The sequence below is a fragment of the Bos mutus genome, chromosome 15 (assembly GCF_027580195.1).
Source record: "Bos mutus isolate GX-2022 chromosome 15, NWIPB_WYAK_1.1, whole genome shotgun sequence".
NCBI classification, from domain to species: Eukaryota; Metazoa; Chordata; class Mammalia; order Artiodactyla; family Bovidae; genus Bos; species Bos mutus.
The window spans coordinates 77,692,571-77,715,524 of record NC_091631.1 but is presented as its reverse complement, the minus strand read 5'-3'; the positions used below and the strand labels follow the sequence as shown (position 1 = coordinate 77,715,524).

Here is a 22,954-nt window from a genome sequence, read left to right as displayed (position 1 = left end):
ACAGTCCTTGGGTGCAGTCTGAAAAATGACAGCATGATCTCAGTTTGTTTTCAAGGCACACCATTCAACATCAAAGTAATCCAAATCTATGTCCCAACCACTAATGCCGAAGAAGCTGAAGTTGAATGGTTCTGTGAAGACCTACAAGTCCTTCTAGAACTAACACACACACACACACACACACACACACACACACGAAAAAAGATGTACTTTTCATCACGGGGAGGGGAATGCAAAAGTAGGAAGGCAAGAGATATCTAGAGTAATAGGCAAGTAAACCTAAGAGTAAAACATGAAGCAGAGCAAAGACTAACAGAGTTTTGCCAAAAGAGTCCACTGGTCATAGCAAAAACCCCCTTCTAACTACACAAGAAATGACTCTACACATGGATGTCACCAGATGGTCAAAACTGAAATCAGACTGATTATATTCTTTGCAGCCAAAGATGGAAAATCAGCAAAAACAACACTGTAAGCTGACTGTGGCTCAGAATATGATGATCTCCTTATTGCAAAATTCAGACTTAAAATGAAAAAAAAGTAGGGAAAACCACTAGGCCATTCAGGTATGACCTAAATCAAATACCTCACAATTATACAGTGGAAGTAATAAATATATTCAAGGGATTAGATCTGATAGAATACCTGAAGAACCATAGATGGAGGTTTGTACAGGAGGCAGTGATCAAAACCACCCACAAGAAAAAGAAATGCAAAAAAGGAAAAATGGCTGTCTGAGGCGGCCTTACAAATAGCTGAGAATAGAAGAGAAGAAAAAGGCAAAGGAGAAAAGAAAAGATATACCCGTCTGAATGTAGAGTTCCAAAGACTAACAAGGAAAGATAAGGAAGCCCTCCTAAGTGAGCAATGCAAAGGAATAGAGGAAAATAACAGAATGGGAAAGACTAGAGATTTCTTTAAGTAAATTAAACATACCAAGGGAACATTTCATGAAAGGATTGGCAGAGTAAAGGACAGAAATGGCAGGGACCGAACAGAAGCAGAGATAGTAAGAAGAAGTGGCAAAAATACACAGAAGAGCTATACAAGAAAGATCTTAAAGACTAGCATAACACAATGTTGTTGGTCACTAACCTAGAGCTAGACATCCTGGAGTATTGTGAAATCAAGTGGACCTTAGGAAGCAACCCTATGGACAAAGCTAGTGGAGATAATGGAATTCTAGTTGAGATATTTCAAATCCTAAAAGATGATTCTATTAAAGTGCTGCACTCAATATGCCAACAAATTTAGAAAACTCAGCAGTGGCCACAGGACTGGAAAAAGTCAGTTTTCATTCCAATCCTAAAGAAAGGCAATGCTAAAGAATGTTCAAACAATTTCACTCCTTTCGCATGCTAGCAAGGTAATGCTCAAAATTCTCCAAGCTAGGATTCAACAGTACTTGAACCAAGACTTCCAGATGTACACGCTGGATTTAGAGAGAGCAAAGGAACCAGAGATCAAGTTACCAACATCAACTGGATCATAAAAAAAGCAAGATAATTTGAGAAAAAAAAATTACTTCTGCTTCATTGACTATGGGAAAGCCTTTGACTATGTGCATCACAACAAACTGTGGAAAATTTTTTAAAAGATGGGAATATGAGGCCACCTTTTCTGCCTCCTGAGAAACCTGTATGCAGGTTAAGAAGCAACAATTAGAATTGGACATGGAACAATGGACTGGTTCCAAATTAGGAAAGCAGTATGTCAAGGTGGTATATTGTCACCCTTCTTATTTAACTTATATGCATAATACATTATGCAAAATGTCAAGGTAGATGAATCTCAAACTGAGATCAAGATTGCCAGGAGAAATATCAATAACTTCAGATATGCAGATGAGAGTCAGTTCCTAGGCAGGTTGATAAGAAGTCCGGGTGTCCCCAAGGAGAGAGGGGTCAGGAATTCTCAAGGAGGAAAGAACAAACTTTTTTTTTTTTTGGTCTACATTCCTTCAGTTCAGTTCAGTTCAGTACAGTTGCTCAGTCGTGTCCGACTCCTTAGTCTTAGTCAATTACACAACTCAGTCTAAACTCTGTACTAGGGATTCTACAACAACAATGTATCCTGCTTGAGGACAGTTTCTTCTTCCTGAAAACCTTATGAGTAATCCTGGTATCTTAGAATGTAAATTGTGGGAGTGGGTCTGGTAATATTTTTACAACTTCCAGGCATTCTTTGGATTCATTGTAATAACTAATTAAAAGATATATAACTCCATTGCTAACACTAGCAAGGGGGTACTCTTTCTGCCCCCTTCTGATAACTATATCAGAAACTTTCTCTATCCCTTTTATACTTTAATAAAACTCTATTACACAAAAGCTCTGAGAGATCAAGCCTCATTTCTGGCCCTGGATTGAATTCTTCTCCTCTGGAGGCCAAGAATCCCAGTGTCTTTCATGGTTCAGCAACAACGTTTCACAGATGACACAACCCAGATGGCAGAAAGTGAAAAGGAATTAAAGAGCCTCTTGATAAAGGTAAAAGAGGAGAGATAACAGGCTGGCTTAAAACTTAGCTTTCAAAAACCTAAGATCATGGCATCCAGTACAATCACTTTTGTCAAATAAATGAGGAAACAGTGGAAATAGACACTTTATTTTCTTGGGCTGAAAATCACTGTGGATGATGACTGAAGCCATGAAATTAAAAGACAATTGCTCCTTGGAAATGAAAGCTATGAAAAACCTAGACAGCATTTTTGAAGGTAGTTGTTGTAGTTCCGTTGGTCAGGCATGTCCAACTATTTGAGACCTATGGGCTGCAGCACACCAGGCTTCCCTGTCCTTCACCATCTCCCAGAGCTTGCTCAAACTCATATCCACTGAGTCAGTGATGCCATTCAACCGTCTCATCCTCTGTTTTCCCTTTCTCCTCCTGCCTTCAATCTTTCTCAGCATGAAGGTCTTTTCCAATGAATCAGCTCTTCACAACAGGTAGTCAGAGTATTGGAGCTTCAGCTTCAACATCAGTACTTCCAGTGAATATTCAGTGTTGTTTCCTTTACGATTGACTGGTTTGATTTCTTTGCTGTCCAAGAGACCCTCAAGAGTCTTCTCCAGCACCACAGTTCAAAGGCATCGGTTCTTCAGTGTTCAGCCTTTTTTACTGTCCAGCTCTCACATCTGTACATGACTACTATAAAAATCATAGCTTTGGATCTTTGTAGGCAAGGTCATGTCTCTGCTTTTTAATATGCTGTCAAGGTTTGTCATTGCTTTTCTTCCAAGAAAAGTGCATATTGTTGTAAAGAACAGTATTACATAGGAACCTGGAATGTTAGGTCCATAAATCAAGTTAAATTGGATGTGATCAAACAGGATATGGCAAGAGCGAACATCAACAGTTCAGGAATCAGTGAACAAAAATAGACAGGAATGGGAAAATTTAATTTCAGATGACCATTATATCTACTACTGTTGGCAGGAATCCCTTAGAATAAGTGTAGCAGCCCTTATAGTCAACAAACAGTCCAAAGTGCAGTACTAGTGGGCAGTCTCAAAAATTATAGAATAATTCTGGTTTGTTTCCAAGGCAAAACATTCAACATCACAGTAATCCTAGTCTATACCCCAACCACTAATGCCGAAGAAGCTACAGTTGAATGGTCCTATGAAAACCTACAAGATCTTCTAGAACTAACACCAAAAAAAGATGCCATTTTCGTTATAGAGACCCAGAATGCAGTAGTAGGAACTCAACATATACCTATAGTATCAGACAAGTTTGACCTTGGAGTACAAAATGAATGAGGAGAAAGACTACCAGACTTTTGCCAAGGGAATGTACTGGTCATAGTATCCCCTTCTTCCAACAACACAAGAGACAACTCTACACATGGACATCACCATGTGGTCAATACTAAAATCAGACTGGTTATATTCTTTTTTAGCTGAAGATGGAGTAGCTCTATACAGTCAGCAGAAACAAGACCAGGAGCTGACTGTGGCTCAGTTCATGGACTACTTATTGCAGAGACATTACTTTTCCTGTAAAGGTCCTTATAGTCAAAGATATGGTTTTTCCAGTAGTCACTTATGGATGTGAGAGTTGGATGATAAAAAAAGCTGAGTGCCAAAGAATTGATGCTTTCAAACTGTGGTGCTGGAGAAGACTCCTGAGAGTCCCTTGGACTGCAAGGAGATCAAGCCAGTCAGTCCTAAAGGAAATCAACCCTGAATATTCATTGGAAAGATTGATGCTGAAGCTGCAGCTCCAATACTTTGGCCACCTGATGCGAAGAGCTAACTCATTGGAAAAGATCCTGATACTGGGAGGGATTGGGGGGCAGGAGGAGAAGGGGACAACAGAGGATGGGATGGTAGGCTGGCATCACCGACTTGATGGACATGAGTTTGAATAAACCTTGGGAGATGGTGATGGACTGGGAAGCCTGGAGTTCTGTAGTCCATGGAGTTGCAAAGAGTTGGGCACAACTCAGTGACTGAGTAACAATAAATTGAGAGTACCAATGAGTAAACAGTGCTTCTTTTCTGTAGGTTCTAATTTATATAGAAGCTTTAAGTTTTATTTCACATGAAGTATGAGATAATCACCAATATAAAATGAAGTATCTTTGATTTAAAAAAAAGTCTCTGAATGGTGGAAGAAAAAAAGAACAGGAGTATGGATGATCAAATATAGGAGAAGAACTGGAGATCCAAAGCCATGTCCTTGTTGGAATCCAACACACTGAAGGCTTTGAAAGTGTGAGGGAAGGCTACACATGATGAAACTGCTGTAAGCAGACAGTAGGGTAGGTTTGATACATTTATCTTTTTGAGAACTAATCAGTGCTCTGTAATTCCATTATCCTAATGCATTTATTCTTTTAGGCAACTCCTTGTGTCAATCAATGCCCCATTGAAAATAGAGATTCCATTGTTTTCAAGTAACTGCTATCCATTTAAAATGCAAAGTCCATAAATGTTAGCTATTGAATATAAATGTGGATATTTGTCTTATTTGGATGACTTACTATGATCATAGAAATAGAGTATGAGCTCTGTACTCTGTAACATTGATGGGACTTTTAATGTTTTCCTTGATTCATGTCTAAAACATCCTCCCTTCTACTTAGTTATTTAAAGATTTTATTTGCATTCACTTGGTAAAACAAGAAGGTAATTTTTAAAAGGTGTGTGCATCTTTGCAAAAAATATATATTTAGGGATTTCCACAAGGCATTAATGATCTCCTTTTCTGAACATATAATCTGTAAGATGGAATCCCTGAATTTATAATAAAATAACATTCAGTAATAGAAGCTAAAAGGCTTTTAAAAACATCAGGGAAACTTTAGGAAACATGAGGAGACCACTATCCTTAGTTCAAGGGGAACTCCTTACCAAATCTTCACCAATAATTCCCTTTAACAGAAATTTGGAATAAAAACTAAGAAGACTCAATCCAGTTCAGTCTGGCTTAGACTCATGAATCAATATCTGTGGAATGAATCAGTATCTGACCCATTCTTTTTTTTTTTTTTAATCTACACTTTTTACTAAAAAGAATGAGGAAAGTCCAACTGTATTGAGATGGAGATAACTCAGAGACACTAAGTGAAAATAAACCATGGAATATATATAATTATGATTCCATTTTTATGTTTAAGGGAAAAAAAAGAAGTGACCATGTAGTACCCTTGCTTAAAAAAGTGTTCTGCGGTTCCCCAATACCAACCAAGTGAAACTCAAACTCCTTACCTGGAATGTAAGCCCCTTCACTGTTTAGACCCTGTCAACCTCTTCAGCCTCATCCATGAGCACTGAGTTCCATCTATGACTAAATTGCCCTTCACCATCTCTTTTTGTCTCTCATATTTTAGCAGGAATTAGAATCACCTGGAAATCATTAAAATACTGATTGTGGGCCTCATTCATAGGATTTCTGATTTAAATCTGAAAAGGGGAGGCAGTTCCCAGAATTTCTAACAAGTTCTTGGGTGATCTGATACAGCTATTATAAGAACCACAGTTTGACAGCTGTCACTTTTACAATGATATGATTCAACTTCATCACCTGTATAAAGGCTGACCAATCATATTTATTTGCCCAGGACAGAAAGTCCCATGAGCAAAAAACCCCTTAATCTGAGGAAAACTGGGATGGTGGTTACTACCCTTCCTGTATAAGAATCTTTCCCAGGTTGCACATGGGATACTGCTACTGTCAAGTAGCCCTTCCCTATAGCCAGGCTGATAGGAAGTCACTGAGAAAGGAATCCCATCACCATGACTGACTTTTTGCTAGAGCAAGAATATTTAACAAAGTTTCTCAAATTCAGACTCCTCCATATTCTCTTTATTTCCTTGAGAACAGGTTTTAGTCCTCCAGTCCTTGTAAACACTGAACACAACTGGTGTGGAATCACACTATAAGCATCCATTTACTTGCCCTATGTTGCCAGGCTGAGTTTAAGGGAGAAATTGGGACAAATACAACAGAGCACTGTTGTGAGCTTGTTACTCAGTTCAAAGTGGGTCTTGTCATGGAATGACAGCTCCACATGGGCCAAAGCAGCTGACTTTCTATTGTTTCCAAAGGGTACCCAATACAACAAAGGTCACTCATGATCCTTCCATGGTCCCTGATGCTGTTCCTGCTCACTGTTGATCAGAGTCAATCATTTTTCATTGACTGGGATTCCTCTTCCCAAGGGGTCAGAGGTCTGAGAGCTGACTGCATTGCACAAGACCATCTCAACAACATGTGTAGATCTGCTTCTCCCATGTGGCTACCTTGTACACAGGGTCACAGTCAGCCCCAGTGATCTCAGTCACATAGTTTAAGTCTGGCTGGACAATGAAACAGTTTCCATCACCTTGGCTAGCAATGAATCCGTTTCTGAAACTCAGCAGGGACATAACTGGTGCTCCTGATCTGTGGATGACTTGTACTGCAGTCCTTGGACTCCTTACATCCAGCTGATAAATGTTTCCATCCTGTGTCCCAGCCAATAGCAAGAATTCAGAAAGAAAAGTACAGCAGTTGAAGGCATCTGAGCCAATAAAGAGAAACAGCAGCTTCCTGCTCTGCAGTTCCAAGCACTGAAGTTTCTTAAATTCTTGGGCCAACAGCAGCATTTTCGACTCTGTTCCAACCTCTCATTCACCTTTGTGACCTTTGAAGGTCACCACACACCTAGCATCTTCAGTTGACCATATCTTCACCAGGGCATCCATTCCCCAACTCAGAACCACAAGGCCTGATGGGAAAAACCTGCAACAATTCACATCAAACACATGTCCTTCCAATACTCTTCTGAGCTCTCCATTGGAGGCCTGCCAGATCTTCATGCTCCCATCAGTGCTAGAGAACACACCAAGGCTTCCTCTGCTGGAAATGTCCAGGCATGTTTTACTCTTTGTATGAATTCTGGAAAAAGTAGTATATGGTGCCAGAATCTTTGAAGATACATTTTCCTTTGGACATGAAACATGAATCCTTTTCTTATGTATTTCATTCACAATAAATCCTTCAGAAGCTGTAACCTCTGGGATGCCATCAAGGCCAATTCCTTGACAAGTTAGGCTGCCATACAAAGTTGGTTTCCCTGGGGGGTGACAGCTCAGCTAGGCCTCCCCTTTGTCCTTCCTGAGAGCCTGGGCCCAGGCTCTGAATCCGCAAAGGTGCCGCCATCTTGACCCGCCTCCACCAGCCCGCCCCTTCCGCTCTCTTCAGTATCTGACCCATTCTTGAAACATAACAACTATGAAGTGAAAACACGAACCAAAAGAGCATCCTCCTGCCTGGCCTGGTGATTTTTCAGCTCTTGATCCTTTTACCTTACTGAGACCTCTTTGTATTCTTGACTTTGGGACCAGGAAACACCACCAATGAAGCGAAGGCCATAAATGTGAGCTATTGAATATAAATGTGGATATTTGTCACATTTTGATAACTTATATATGCGCTGATCTCTGTACTCTAACATTGACGAGACTTTTAATAATGTTTTCCTTGATTGGTGTCTTAAACATCCTCCTTTGTACTTAGTTATTTAAAGATTTTATTTACATTCCTGTTTATTTGCATTCCTGTTACAGTACACTCCTGTTACTTTCAAGTGAGCGGTTGGAAGAAGTAATTTTTTTTTGAGACTATTATTATAGTTTAATTATTCATATAAAAGTTACTGGGATGCATGGCTGCCATTCTAATATGTAAACTGGATTCTAGAAAGTGAACTTTTCCAGGTATTTTTTCATATTTCCATGAACTATGAACACTTCATCCTGATGGTATTTGAAATCATAAAAAAAAAGATGATATTTGATTAACGTGTTATTTAGGTCACCATTAAAGCAATGGTAAAGATTTTCCTCAATGATTATGCACTAAAAGGAGTAAGGACTTATTTTAACAGATGTAAAGAAAGACATCGGAGAAGGCAATGGCACCTCACTCCAGTACTTTTGCCTAGAAAATCCCATGGACGGAGGAGCCTGGTAGGCTGCAGTCCATGGGGTCGCTAGAGGCGGACACGACTGAGAGACTTCACTTTCACTTTTTACTTTCATGCATTGGAGAAGGAAATGGCAACCCACTCCAGTGTTCTTGCCTGGAGAATCCCAGGGACCGGAAGCCTGGTGGGCTGCTATCTATGGGGTCGCACAGAGTCGGACACAACTGAAGCGACTTAGCAGCAGTAGCAGCAGCAAGGAAAGACATATGAATATTAAATAGAATGGTTCATCTCCATAGGGAATGAATGAGGACCTATTTAGCAATAAATTGGTAGGTGAACATTTCCTGCAGTTTTATTGTTGCTGCTGATTGTCACTGCTGCTGCTGCTAAATCACTTCAGTCGTGTCCGACTCTGTGTGACCCCATAGACGACAGCCCACCAGGCTCTCCCGTCCCTGGGATTCTCCAGGCAAGAACACTGGAGTGGGTTGCCATTTCCTTTTCCAATGCATGAAAGTGAAAAGTGAAAGTGAAGTCTCTTGGTCGTGTCGGACCCTCAGCGATTCCATGGATTGCAGCCTACCAGGCTCCTCCGTCCATGGGATTTTCCAGGCAGAAGTACTGGAGTGGGGTGCCATTGCCTTCTCTAGTTGATTGTCACTAAGTCTGTCCAATTCTTTTCTGACCTTACAGACTGTAGCCTGTCTGGTTCCTTTGTCCATGCAATTTTCCAGACAAGAATACTGGAGTGAGTTGCCATTTCCTACTCCAGGGGAATCTTCCCAAAACAGGGATTCTCATATATATTACTCACATATATTAATTTTTTCCCTTGACCACATTATTTAATTTTTCCTCATGTTTAACTTAGATATATACAGTGTGTCTTTTTGTTTTTTAAGCATCTTGAGTTGAAAGATTAGTTTATTTGTATCTAATTTTCTTGTTTTATGATACATTTCTTCAAAAGTATGAAATTACCTCTCAGTACAATTTCAATTACATTGCACATATTTTTGTAATTTACATTTGGAAATAATTTCAGTTTACAGAAAAGTTTAAGTATAAAAATAATACAGACAAATCCATATACACAAATTTACTTAGAGTTATCAATTTTACACACAAATATGTATATCTGTCTATCTATATATACGTGCACATACATATATTCCATGGGTTATACATACTTTTTTCTGACACAAAATGTATGTATTATGATCCTTTAATCCTAATCATTTCAGTGCTTATTTCTTAAATATTAGCTGTGTAAATCAATCAATACCTAATTTACTTAAGAATGTTAATTATACCTTCTTAGAGGAATTTGTTTAAAAAAAAAAGGGACTGAAGCTTTAGTGTGACCTCATATAGAGGTAGAGACTCAGGAATCATTCAGATAAAAATTATTAAAAAAAACACTTGTACCATTAAAAGCAATGGTACAAGCGGCATTGGCTCCAGAGAGAATGTTGAGAGAGCCAGAGTTGAGCAGTAAGGACTGAATGTGGAGAATATTAATGCTTAGGATGAGGAACATAAAGCAGAGAACAAACAGCACAGTTGTCCCTTAGTATCTGCAGAGTATCAGTTTCAGGACTGCTGCAGATTCAGAAATCCACAGTTGCTCAAGTCCCTTATATGAAATGTAGTATTTGCATGAAACTCTGTACATCCTCCAATATTATTTAAATAATCTTGATATTACTTATTAAACCTAATACAATATAAATACTATGTAAATAATTTTGATTTGGGGAAGTTTATAGAATTTTTTTCTGAATATTTTTGATCTGCAGTTTGTTGAATTTTCAGATGTGGAAGCTATGGCTATGGAGGTCTGACTGTACTGAAGATGATCATGGAAATGTACTGTTTTAAAAACTAGTGCAAAATAATATCAGATACTAAAAAGCAATTTAAGAAGATGCAGAATAAGAAGCATTTAAGCATATGAAATATCAGGAACAGCTTTGGATTTGGAGAGCTGAAGGTTAATTTTTGAAGAGGTTAAATCTGTAGGGTAGAGTGGTGGTAGTAGAACCCAAATTGCAAAGTGTTAAGGTGTGAAAATATAGGAAGGATTTTGTAGACTCTGTTGCAATTAATGTAATGATGAGGGACTGAGCATACTGGCTCAGAAGAGTTAAGGTTATAAAGAGTGCTGAAAGTTTGCTTACAGTTGGGGAAATTTTGGTCATATGCATAGACAAAGAAGGAAAACTGAAGGTCAAAGAGGTTGTGTAGATGACCAAAGGGTAATATGGGAGAAAATTTTTGGAGAGTTACCCTTGAACATTTGGAGAAATATCCTTGAACACTATTTCTTGAAGGCAGAAAGAACATAGGAGGAGTATTCAGATCATTCTAATGTGGATAAATACTGAGGTACCTCATGTTAAATGGCCTCAATAAAAACAACTTGATTTCCAGAGAATTAAGGGAGGGGAAAAAAGAAAGCCAGCTTGATATCTTTAAAAAATATAAAAATACTTTAAATAAGAACTTTGGGTAAAGTAACAAGATTTTAAGTAGGGATAAGCAGAAATCACTTAGCAGAAGTGAGAGCCTAGATCAGTTTGTAATGGTACAAAGCAATACCATTTTATGTCTTTCCTTAGGACTAATTGGCAGCTTAGAAATAGGGAAAGATTGAATGATTGGGTTTATTTTAAAAAATTATGTTATGTTGGAGGGTATTGCTAAGTCATGCACTCAAATACTTAATATAGTAAATATTTGGGTCATCACAGTCAAACTCTCCTTGCATCAGGATTCTATGTACATTATAAGGCTGTAGCAAGCTAGAGCAGTTTATCATCCATATTCTATATGTGTATCATATTCTATATGTGTATTACTATTACACAAAATAGTAATATAAATACATCAAATAGTAATATAACTGATGTATTATTACATGAAGAAAAATGTATATATTGATGTTACTAGCATCTTTAGTATATGTTGAAATATAAAATTCATGTCAGAACCCATGAGTTAAAGTATTACTTTGCTTTTTGTTACTTAAAACTAACATAAAAGTTAAAATGTAGGAACTTAAAAAAATTTAACATCTGAATCCAAACCCCAAATGATAAATTTTGTCTAAAGCCAGCCTACTCTGATGATTCATGAATATAACACCTTCTTAGCATTTATGTGAGCTTCTCTGGTGGCTCAGACAGTAAAGAGTCTGCCTGTAGTGCAGGAAACTTGGGTTCGATCCCTGGGTTGGGAAGATCCCCTGGAGAAGGAAATGGCAACCCACTCCAGTATTCTTGCTTGGAAAATCCCATGGGTGGAGGTGCCTGGCAGGCTACAGTCCATGGGGTGGCAAAGAGTTGGACATGACTGAATGACTTCACTTTACTTTTATGCTTTAGCATTTATGGATATAGGTTTTCCTATGCTCGTTTTTACTTATTTATGTGTCACGTTCTAATTTTCATGGTTGCTTTTTCTAGTCTGCAGAAACTTACCACTTTCACTTCATTCTCCATATTGATTGTCATATTTTTGAAGCAAAAACTTTTATCATATCAAGACTCTAACTATTGTCACCCCCTTACCTAGGGCACAGAGTCCATATTCTCAGGCAGGCATATACAGTACAACTTTGTTTGTTTTCATATGTCCCAAACATTCTCAGTCCATCCCATTCTCCCTGCCAATCATCTCCTATTTCTTTTTTTATTGAACCAAACTAAGTAAGTTACCATTTGTATAATATATCATGCTGCTGTATATCCTGTTGTCTCTAAAAAATACCATTCTTTACTCACTTCATCTGGAAACCTCTTAGTTACTCTTTAAAATCTGCTTAGCTTAAATGTTATCCTTTTTGAAGTCTCCTCTGACTGTCTAGGCAAATTAATCTGTGTTCTTTGTTCCTGTGCACAGTCTTGTATGTGCCTTAATGTGCCTTGTATGGTTTACACTGGTGCAGTGGTAAAGAATCTGCTTTCTAATGTGGGAGATGCCAGTTTGATCCCTAGGTCTGAAAGATCCCCTGGAGTAGGAAATGGCAGCCCACTCCAGTATTCTTATCTGGAAAATTCCATGGATAGAGGAGCTTAGCTATAGTCTATGGGGTCTCAAAGAGTTTGTTTGACAATACTGAGCACACACACACTCTTACATTAATTACATAATGGTTATCTGCATAGATATTATTACACAAGTTGTTTCGTTTAACATTTCACTTACAAGTCATTTAACTTCACCTAAATTCCAAATGCCTGTTACATATCCAACCATTGGTCTGAGGAGTTTGAACAAGACCTAGTACTTGTCTTTTGGTTCACAGTTCTTTTACTAGACCATAACCTTTTCTAGGTTACTGAAACTTTGCCCCAGAAAATGTGAACAGATCTCCATTCATGTTGAAATTTGATCTTCCAATCTCTTCCTCTTTATTCATTTAATTCCTCTCCTCCCTGGAATGCTTCCCTTTTTCTCTAGTTGAAAACATGCTTTAACTTCTTAGGCACTAACTCAAATTCTACTTCCTACTTAGGATCATTTTAGTCTCAAATCTGATAAGGGAGTCTTCTTCCTTTGAATCCTAACATTTCTTTGTAATTTTATTATGTTACTTTCTTAATGTATTTCTATTACAGTGACTTGTGTTCTGTTTTCTTTTTACTATTAAGATCTATAGTTTATGTGTATATTCATCTTGCAATAGTACACATGAATAACCATCATCCACAGATATTTGTTTAAGTCAGTTGGATGACTCAATTCATATAAGGAAAGCTCTAGTCCCCTTTGACCAAAGCATCACTTAATAGAGTCATTGAAGCCTCTATTTACAGAGAGTTCCAGGTATTTTTGTTTGTTTGTTTGTTTGTTTTTTAAGCACTGGTTATGGTTTATTTTTCACTTTTTAATTTTTTTCACCATGAAAAACATAAGCAACAGTTCAGCTCCCTAAAATAGAAATATATAGATTCTTATTGTTTACTTGATATTCAAGTGGTTATTCCTTTATGTAACTGATTTCATTAGTCTATTATATTCAATTTTAATTAAAATAAAATTTTAATTTTCAAAGCCTGCTAATGCTACTCTTTTTAAGGCAGTGCCATCCTTTATCCATCCACAGATGATGTTTTTAGAAGACAGCTTTGTTTTTCTTCAATAAAAATGCATTTAGAAGAAAACTGGCACAGGAATGTCTTTGACTTTCAGTACTAAACTTGGCACATTATCTCTTGGGGCTGGCAGTCCCTACTATGCTTGCCTTGTCATTCTCCATTGTGTGCTCTAGTAATACAGCCAACACCTGTGACCACACAAAAGACCATACACAGCAGCTGCAGCACTCAGATGTCCATGCTGAAATAAATTTCTAAAGCTGAAATATTTGGATCTGTGACTGGTTCTTTTTTGAGCCATTCAGAAATTGTTGGGATTTCCCAGTGAGACATAGTGATATATACGAACTGTTCAGAGTCTGCTTACTCCTTTGGCTATTTCCGATTCTTTTTTTTTTTTTCCTGCCACTGGGCTTGCAGGATCTTAGTTCCCTGACTGGGGATGGAACGTGGGCCCTGGCAGTGAAAGTACCAAGCCCTAACCATTGGACTTTCAGATAATTCCTTATCTCTGATTCAAATTAAAGGTGGAGGTGTTCATTGGTAGCATAGTGTAGTATGCTGAGCACAGATTTTGAAGTCCAACTACCCAGATTTGAAGCCTGGATCTTCCACTGACTTGGTGTATTATCTTAGACAAGTTATTCAACCTCTGTAGGCCTCAGATTTATGATCTTTACAAATAGAAATAATATCAGCCACTTCAGAATGGTATGACTATGAAATGAGTTTACATATAGTTTTTAGAATCATGCCTGAATATTGTATGCCCTATATGAGTGTTTGCAATTATTATTAGATTCTAATTTTTGAAAGACCTCAGACACCACTAGAAAGCAACAGTCCTCTAATATTTATAATTAACCTTTTTCAGTGTTCATATTTTTTTCCCACTGTCATTTTGTAGCATATGCTTCTTGTTTATAAAAATGTATGAATCATCCAAAGCACATTGAGCTTATGCCTAACCCTGGTGAAGTTAGAACAATGTACTTATCTCAAGTCATATGTTTTGTTCTAAATTCACCAAGGTTAAGCATAAGGACAAAAACAGAGAAACCATTTAAGAAGCTATGGTAGAGATCTACAACCAGGACCTACTCTATAGCATAGGGAACACTGCTCAATACTCTGTAATAACCTAAATGGGAAAATAATTTGTAAAAGGATAGATACATATATATGTATAACTGAATCACTTTGCTGTACACCTAAAACCAACAGAACTTTGGTAATCAACTATGCTGTAGTATAAAATAAAAATTAAACAAAGAAAAAATAATAAAGAATACCAAATAATGTTATTATTATGCCAAATAATAATAAAGAATACCAAAATAGAAAATGGCAGGCAGATAACAACAAAAGAAGCTACAGTAGCAACACAGCACATATATGATGGTGCCTCTGCCTTTGATCTACTTTTTATTTGAATTAGTATCTAAGTCATAAAAGAAAGCTAAGTTTATATATATATATATATATATATATATATATATGCCCAATTAAGAGTTTGGAAATATGTGTAAATCCATTAAAAGCACTGGTGCTATGTTACAATTGGTTTAAGTTTAATTTCCAAATATATATATATTACTTTACAAACTATATAAGGCAGCATAAAACAAACAAAAAAACCTACATATGACTTGAGATAAGTAACATTATTTTATGTTTTTTATTAACGTACACATATATACATAAAAACTTCTACACGCTTAGATGCCTTTGAGAAATATTTTTCAAAGGCATCTCATACATAAAAGCAAACAAAAAAATAATCCCTAGTTGGATATATCACAGAGTCTTTGATCAGGTTTGTCTTGTGATTGTAGTCTACCCTGAAGAGTGTTTACAACAGTATCTAGTAATCAATAAATAATAAATATTAATGAACACACACACACACAAAGAAAATATCTTTATTTAAAAAGAAAGACTAGTAATTGGTAGGAATAGTTCATTATTACTGTGAAAGATATGAAAACTAAAACTTTGTTAGGTCAGAAATGCACTATATCAGGTGTAATACTGCTATTCATGGTATAAATATACTTAAATGTTATTTCCATACTACTCATACTTACCCTTGCAGCAAGAAAATAGCATTTATACTTAAATCAGCTTGTCAAATACTTAGTTACTTTTAAGAATGATTTTTAAAATGTATTTTTGTATTCTGCAAACTTGGTTCATTTAGCAATGTAAACGTATACAGAACAAAAGAAACAAACTTTTTCACAAATGATTCTATTGACATAATCAATTTTATAATCATAATCAAATAAAGACTTCCTCAGCGATTAATGCAAAGTAATAGAGAAAAACAATAGAATGGAAAAGAGTAGAGATATCTGCAAAAATATTAGAGATATGAAGGAAATATTTCATGCAAAGATGGGCAAATAAAGGACAGAAATGATATGGATCTAACAGAAGCAGAAGATAGTAAGAAGAGGTGACAAGAATGCACAGAAGAACTATACAAAAAAGATCTTAATAATTCAGATAACCACGATGGTGTGATCACTCACCTAGAGCCAGGCATCCTGGAATGTGAAGTCAAGTGGGCCTTAGGAAGCATCACTATGAACAAAGCTAGTGGAGGGATGGAATTCCAGTTGAGCTATTTCAAATCCTAAAAGATGATGCTGTGAAAGTGCTGCACGCAATATGCCAGCAAATTTGGAAAACTCAGCAGTGGCCACACCTGGAAAGGTCAGTTTTCATCCCAATCCAAAAGAAAGTCAATACCAAAGAATGTTCAAACTACCACACAATTGGATTCATCTCACATGATAGCAAAGTAATGCACAAAATCCTCCAAGCCACGCTTCAGCATTACATGAACCTAGAACTTTCAGATGTCAAGCTGGATTTAGAAAAGGCAGAGGAACCAGAGATCAAATTGTCAACATCCATTGGATCATAGGAAAAACAAGAGGGTTCCAGAAAAACATCTATGTCTGCTTTATTGACTATGCCAAAGCCTTTGACTGTGTGGATCACAACAAACTGTAGCAAAGTCTTAAAGAGATGGGAATACCTGAGCTGCCTCCTGAGAAATCTGTATGCAGTTCAAGAAGCAACAGTTAGAATTGGACATGGAACAATGCACTGGTTCCAAATTGGAAAAGGAGTATGTCAAATCTGTATCACCCTGCTTATTTAACTTATGTGCAGAGTACATCATGAGAAATGCCGGGCTGGATGAACCATAAGCTGGAATAAGGTTTGCCTGTAGAAATATCATTAACCTCAGATACACAAATGACACCATCCTTATCACAGAAAACAAAGAATATCTAAAGAGCCTGGTGACGAGAGTGAAAAAGGAGACTAAGATCATGACAAATAAATGGGGAAACAATGAAAACAGTGAGATAATTCATTTGCCGGGGGTCTCCAAAATCACTGCAGCTGGTGACTTCAGCCTTGAAATTAAAAGACACTTGCCCCTTAGAAGAAAAGCTATAACCAACCTAGACAGCATATGAAAAAGCAGACACATTACTTTGTTGACAAAAGTCTGTCTAGTCGAAGCTACGACTTTTCCAGTAGTCATGTATAGATGTGAGATTTGGACTATAAAGAAAGCTGAGTGCCAAAGAATTGATGCTTTTGAACTGTGGTGTTGGAGAAGACTCTTGAGAGTCCTTTGGACTGCAAGGAGATATAAACAGTCAATCCTAAAGGAAATTAGCCCTGAATATTCATTGGAAGGACTGATGCTAAAGTTGAAACTCCAATAATTTGGGCACCTGATGCGAAGAACTGACTCATTAGAAAAGACTCTGATGCTGGGAAAGATTGAAGGCAGGAGGAGAAGGAGATGACAGAGGATGAGATGGTTGGATGGGATTACTTACTAGATAGACATGGGTTTGAGCAAGCTTCAGAAACTGGTGATGGATGGGGAAGTCTGGTGTGCTGCAGTCCATGGGGTCGCAAAGAATCAGACACAATAGAGTGACTGAAATGAACTGAACTGAATCCATTTTCAGTGAAGATTCTAAATCATGGGTTAGCAAGCTTCTGTAAAGGGTCAGGTAGTATATATTTTAGGCTTTGTAGGCTGTAAGGTTTCTATTGCAACTACTCAGCTCTGCCATTGTAGTGAGTGTGAGTGAGTGAGTAAAGTCTCTCAGTTCTTTAATTCATTCTAATTTGTCTAATGTACATGCGATTTCAGTATCTTAACTCTTGCTGCTTTTGATGAAATTCTATTATTGCTACTTTTAAAAATGTTACTCTATTTTTTTTTTTTAATTTAAACATCTCTGCACAGTAATGCAGCACTGAACAGGATTATTTCTCTGTGAAAAATCTTAAGTATTTTATGATCTGTTCCACTTTGTGTTAATCTGTATTGAGTTCAGCTAACTTGGGATGCTCTTTGAATCTACTTTTCAATGTTATATTACTTTAATGGTCCACCCTCTCTGAGGGTATGTCTTAGATTCTGTATAGCCATGAGGCTGAAAACACTATTGATCACATACTTCTCAGGGCTGTATACTGCTTGGCTCTACTACCATCTGGTCCAGTGGGTAGCTCTGTCTTTATTCTGAGAGCTCTATGACTTTAACAGACCTTTTGATCTAGTAAGGATCTTTTTGTTCCATGTTTTTAATGAGAGAAAAAAAAATAATTTTCAGCTCAGGTGCTACCATGAAGGTTATTTCTTAAGAAAACAAAAAATTCCTTTCTTTGTGTGTTTTTTTTTTTCCCCTTGTTATTTTAAAAAACAACCTGCTTTTCCCTGACTACCATAGTACATAACCAACATACACTTGATATCTAAGAATACAACTCACTCTCAAGCCTATCATTCTCAGCAAACAGCCATTGTCTTTTAAAATCTGCTAACTCCTTAATAGGAAGTTAAGAAACACCTAGAGTAACAGGTAAATTTGGCCTTGGAGTACAGAATGAAGCAGGGCAAAGGCTAATAGAGTTTTGCCAAGAGAACACACTCATCATAGAAAACACCCTCTTCCTAAAACACAAGAGAAAACTCTACACATGGACATCACCTGATGGTCAATACTAAAATTAAATTGATTATATTCTTTGCAGCCACAGATGGAGAAGTTCTATACAGTCAGCGAAACAACACAAGGAACTGACTGTGGCTCAGATCATGAACTCCTTATTGCCAAATCCAGACATAAACTGAATAAAGTAGGAAAAAGCACTAGGCCATTCAGGTATGATCTAAATAAAATGTCTTACAATTATACAATGGAAGTGACATATAGATTCAAGGGATTATACCTGTTAGACAGAGTGCCTGAAGAACTATGGATAGAGGTTTGTAACATTGTACAGGAGGCAGTGATCAAGACCATACCCAAGAAAAAGTAATGTAAAATAGTTGTTTGAGGAGGCCTTACAAATAGCTATGAAAAGAAGAGACATGAAAGGCAAAGCAGAAAAGGAAAGATATACCCATTTGAATGCATAATTCCAAAGAATAGAAAGGAGAGATAAGAAAGCCTTCTTCAGTGATCAGTGCAAAGAAATAGGGAAAATGATAGAATGTGAAAGACTAGAGATCTTTTCAAAAAAATTAGAGATACCGAGGGTAAATTTCATGCCAAGATGGGCAAATAAAGGACAGAAATGGTATGGACCTAGCAGAAGCAGAAGATAGTAAGAAGAGGTGGCAAGAATACATAGAACTATACAAAAATAAATCTTAATAATCCAGATAACCACTATGGTGTGATCACTCACCTAGAGCCAGACATCCTGGAATGTGAAATCAAGTGGGCCTTAGGAAGCATCACTATGAACAAAGCTAGTGGAGGTGAAGAAATTCCAGTTGAGCTATTTCAAATCCTAAAAGATGATGCTGTGAAAGTGCTACACTCAATATGCCAGCAAATTTGGAAAACTCTGCAGTGGCCACAGGACTGGGAAAGGTGTTTTCATTCCAATCCAAAAGAAAGGCAATGCCAAAGAATGCTCAAACTACCGCACAATTGGATTCATCTCACATGATAGCAAAGTAATGCTCAAAATTCTCCAAGCCAGGCTTCAACATTACATGAAACTAGAACTTTCAGATGTCAAGCTAGATTTAGAAAAGGCAGAGGAACCAGAGATCCAATTGTCAACATCTCTTGGATCATTGAAAAAGCAAGAAAGTTCCAGAAAAAAACATCTATTTCTGCTTTATTGACCATGCCAAAGCCTTTGGCTGTGTGGATCACAAAAAAACTGTGGAAAATTCTTAAAGATGGGAATACCAGACTACCTGACCTGCCTCTTGAGAAATCTGCATACAGGTCAAGAATCAACAGTTGGAACTAGACATGGAACAAAAGACTGGTTCCAAATCAGGAAAGGATCAAGTCAAGGCTGTACATTGTCACCCTACTTTTTTAACTTATATGCAGAGTACATCATGAGAAATACTGGTCTGGATGAAGCACAAGCTGGAATCAAGATTGCCAGGAGAAATATCAATAGTCTCATGTATGCACATGACACCACACTTATGACAGAAAGCAAAGAAGAACTAAAGAGCCTTTTGATGAAAGTGAAAGAGGAGAGTGAAAAAGTTGGCTTAAAATCAACATTCAGAAAATTAAGATCATGACATCACTTCATGATAAATAGGGAAAGAGTGGAAACAGTGACAGGCTTTATTTTTGGGGGCTCCAAAATCACTGCAGATGGTGATTGCAGCCATGAAATTGAAAGATACTTACTCCTTTGAAGAAAAGTAATTACCAACTTAGCATATTAAAAAGCAGAGACAGTGCTTTGCCAACACTGGTCCATCTAGTCAAAGCTATGGTTTGTCCAGTAGTCATGTATGGATATGAGAGTTGGACTATGAAGAAAACTGAGTGCCAAAGAATTGATGCTTTTGAACTGCAGTGTTGGAGAAGACTCTTGAGGGTCCCTTGGACAGCAAGGATATCCAACCAGTCCATCCTAAAGGAAATCAGTCCTGAATATTCATTGGAAGCACTGATGCTCAAGCGGAAACTCCAATACTTTGGCCAACTTATGGGAAGAACTGACTCATTTGAAAAGATCCTGATGCTGGGAAAGATTGAAGGTGGAAAGAGTCGGGGATGACAGGTGATGAAATGCCTGGATGGCATCACTGACTCAATGGACATGAGTTTGAGCAAGCTCAGGGAGTTGGTGATGGACAGGGAGGCCTGGCGTGCAGCAGTCCATTGGGTCTCAAAGAGTTGGACACGGCTGAGTGACTGAACTGAACTTAACTAAACTCCTTAATACACTATGTATATCTCCTGTGTAAAAAAAAATGTAGATCTTCATGGTGTTGGGGCTGGGATGGAGGTATAGCGAAACTCTTTTTCATTTAAATTAACTTAGAAGGGTATTTTTTAGACTTCATAGGCATGTGGAATCTTTGATTCTATATACCATTTATTTTCTAAGTAACTGAGAGAAGTGTTAGTTGCTAAGTCATGTCTGACTCTTTGAGACCCAATTGATGATAGCCCAACAGGTTCCTCTGTCCATTGGATATCCCAGACAAGAGTACTGGAATGGGTTGCCACTTCCTTCTCCAGGGGATCTTCTTGACCCAAGGATTAAACCTGCATCTCTTGCATTGTAGGCAGATTCTTTACCATGAGATAATGTAAATAAATAACATAAAACTCATTAAATGAAGTAACTGAAATACTTCAAATGACATACATTTCAGGTAAAAATGTAAATAAAAATTAACATAAATTATCAAATTTAATATAAAACTGCAGAAAAATAATCTTTTCAGGATATATCAGTGACAAAATGTGAGTTTTAATTTTATAGTCTACTTGTCATCTTTTCGTAAATTGACCTTTTAAGGTTATGCTTGGGGGATTTTAAGATATAAGTAAACAAAAATTTTTAATGACTTATACCTCAAATCTTTTCTTATTATCCAAAATTCATATGAAAAGAGCTAAACAATTCCCAATGAAGTAAGAGAGAACCAAAATAACATGTGCACTCACATAAAATATCCTATGACACGGAATCATGTCTGGCAGGGTGTAGTAGGCAAAAATGTAAATGTTCCAGAGAGCAATATCCCTGAAAATTATTTTCTCTATTTTCCAAATTGAAGTGGCAGGATGTTATAAAGGAGAACATTTATGCTATTTTCCTCTAGTAGACAAAACATGCTTGTTTGTTATTGGTCTTAATCTGGCAACTATAAAAACATAATAAAACCCGAAAATAAAATTTGAAAAATAGTTAGAATGTAATCTTTTGTATGACAATGATTACTCTTCTGGTATATTCCATCTGTTTAGGAGATCTTATCTCTGCTTCCATGAATTGATGATTCTAATTACATTCCATACTCTCTCACGAGTTTTAAAAACTTTAGTAAATACACAATGTCACAGGACCAACACATAATCTTAGCGAAGCATAGTCACCACAACTACATCACTCGCCTCAACTTGCACCTCCCTGTAAATCTCATATGCCAAAGATTTAACCAAACCAGATTTCTTAGCATCTGAAAAACACTCCGTGAGCTTTTTCACTTTCACATTTTGATTTATTCTGCCTACTCTACCAAGAGGGCCTTCTTTCTTCACTCTCTTTTCTTCTAGAAAAATCTTATTTCTTCAGACTCTTTAAAAATTAATTAATTTTACTTTACAATATTGTATTGGTTTTGCCATACATTAACTTTAATCTGCCATGGGTGTACATGTGTTCCCATCCTGAACCCCCCTCCCACCTCTCTTCCAATCCCATCCTTCTGGGTCATCCCAGTGCACCAGTCCTGAGCACCCTGTATTATGCATCGAACCTGGACTGGCGATTCATTTCACATATGATAATTTACATGTTTCAGTGCCATTCTTCCATATCACCCCACCCTTACCCTGTCCCACAGAGTCCAAAAGACTGTTCAGTACATCTGTGTCTCTTTTGCTGTGTCGCATACAGTGTTATTGTTACCTTCTTTATAAATTCCATATATATGTGTTAGTATACTGTATTGGTGTTTTTCTTTCTGGCTTATTTCACTCTGTATAATAGGCTCCAGTTTCATCCACCTTATTAGAAATGATTCAAATGTATTCTTTTTAATGGCTGAGTAATATTTCATTGTGCATATGTACCACAGCTTTCTTGTCCATTCATCTGCTGATGGACATCTAGGTTGCTTCCATGTCCTGGCTATTATAAACAGGGCTGTGATGAATATTGGGGTACACGTGTCTCTTTCGATTCTGGTTTCCTCAGTGTGTATGCCCAGCAGTGGGATTGCTGGGTCATAGGGCAGTTCTACGTTCAGTTTTTTTTTTTTTTTTTTAAGGAATATCCACACTGTTCTGCATAGTGGCTGTACTAGTTTGCATTCCCACCAACAGTGTAAGAGGGTTACCTTTTCTTCACACCCTCTACAGCATTTATTGCTTGTAGACTT

General features: G+C 37.2%; 1 protein-coding gene and 1 pseudogene across 5 annotated transcripts in view; both read right to left on the bottom strand.

The window, feature by feature from the left end:
• GRIA4 (glutamate ionotropic receptor AMPA type subunit 4) overlaps positions 1 to 22,954 on the bottom strand; it is a 686,576-nt gene that overhangs the window by 370,417 nt on the left and 293,205 nt on the right. The gene's annotated exons all lie outside the window — the stretch shown is intronic.
• Positions 6,672 to 7,650, bottom strand: LOC138990968 (proteasomal ATPase-associated factor 1 pseudogene; annotated as a pseudogene).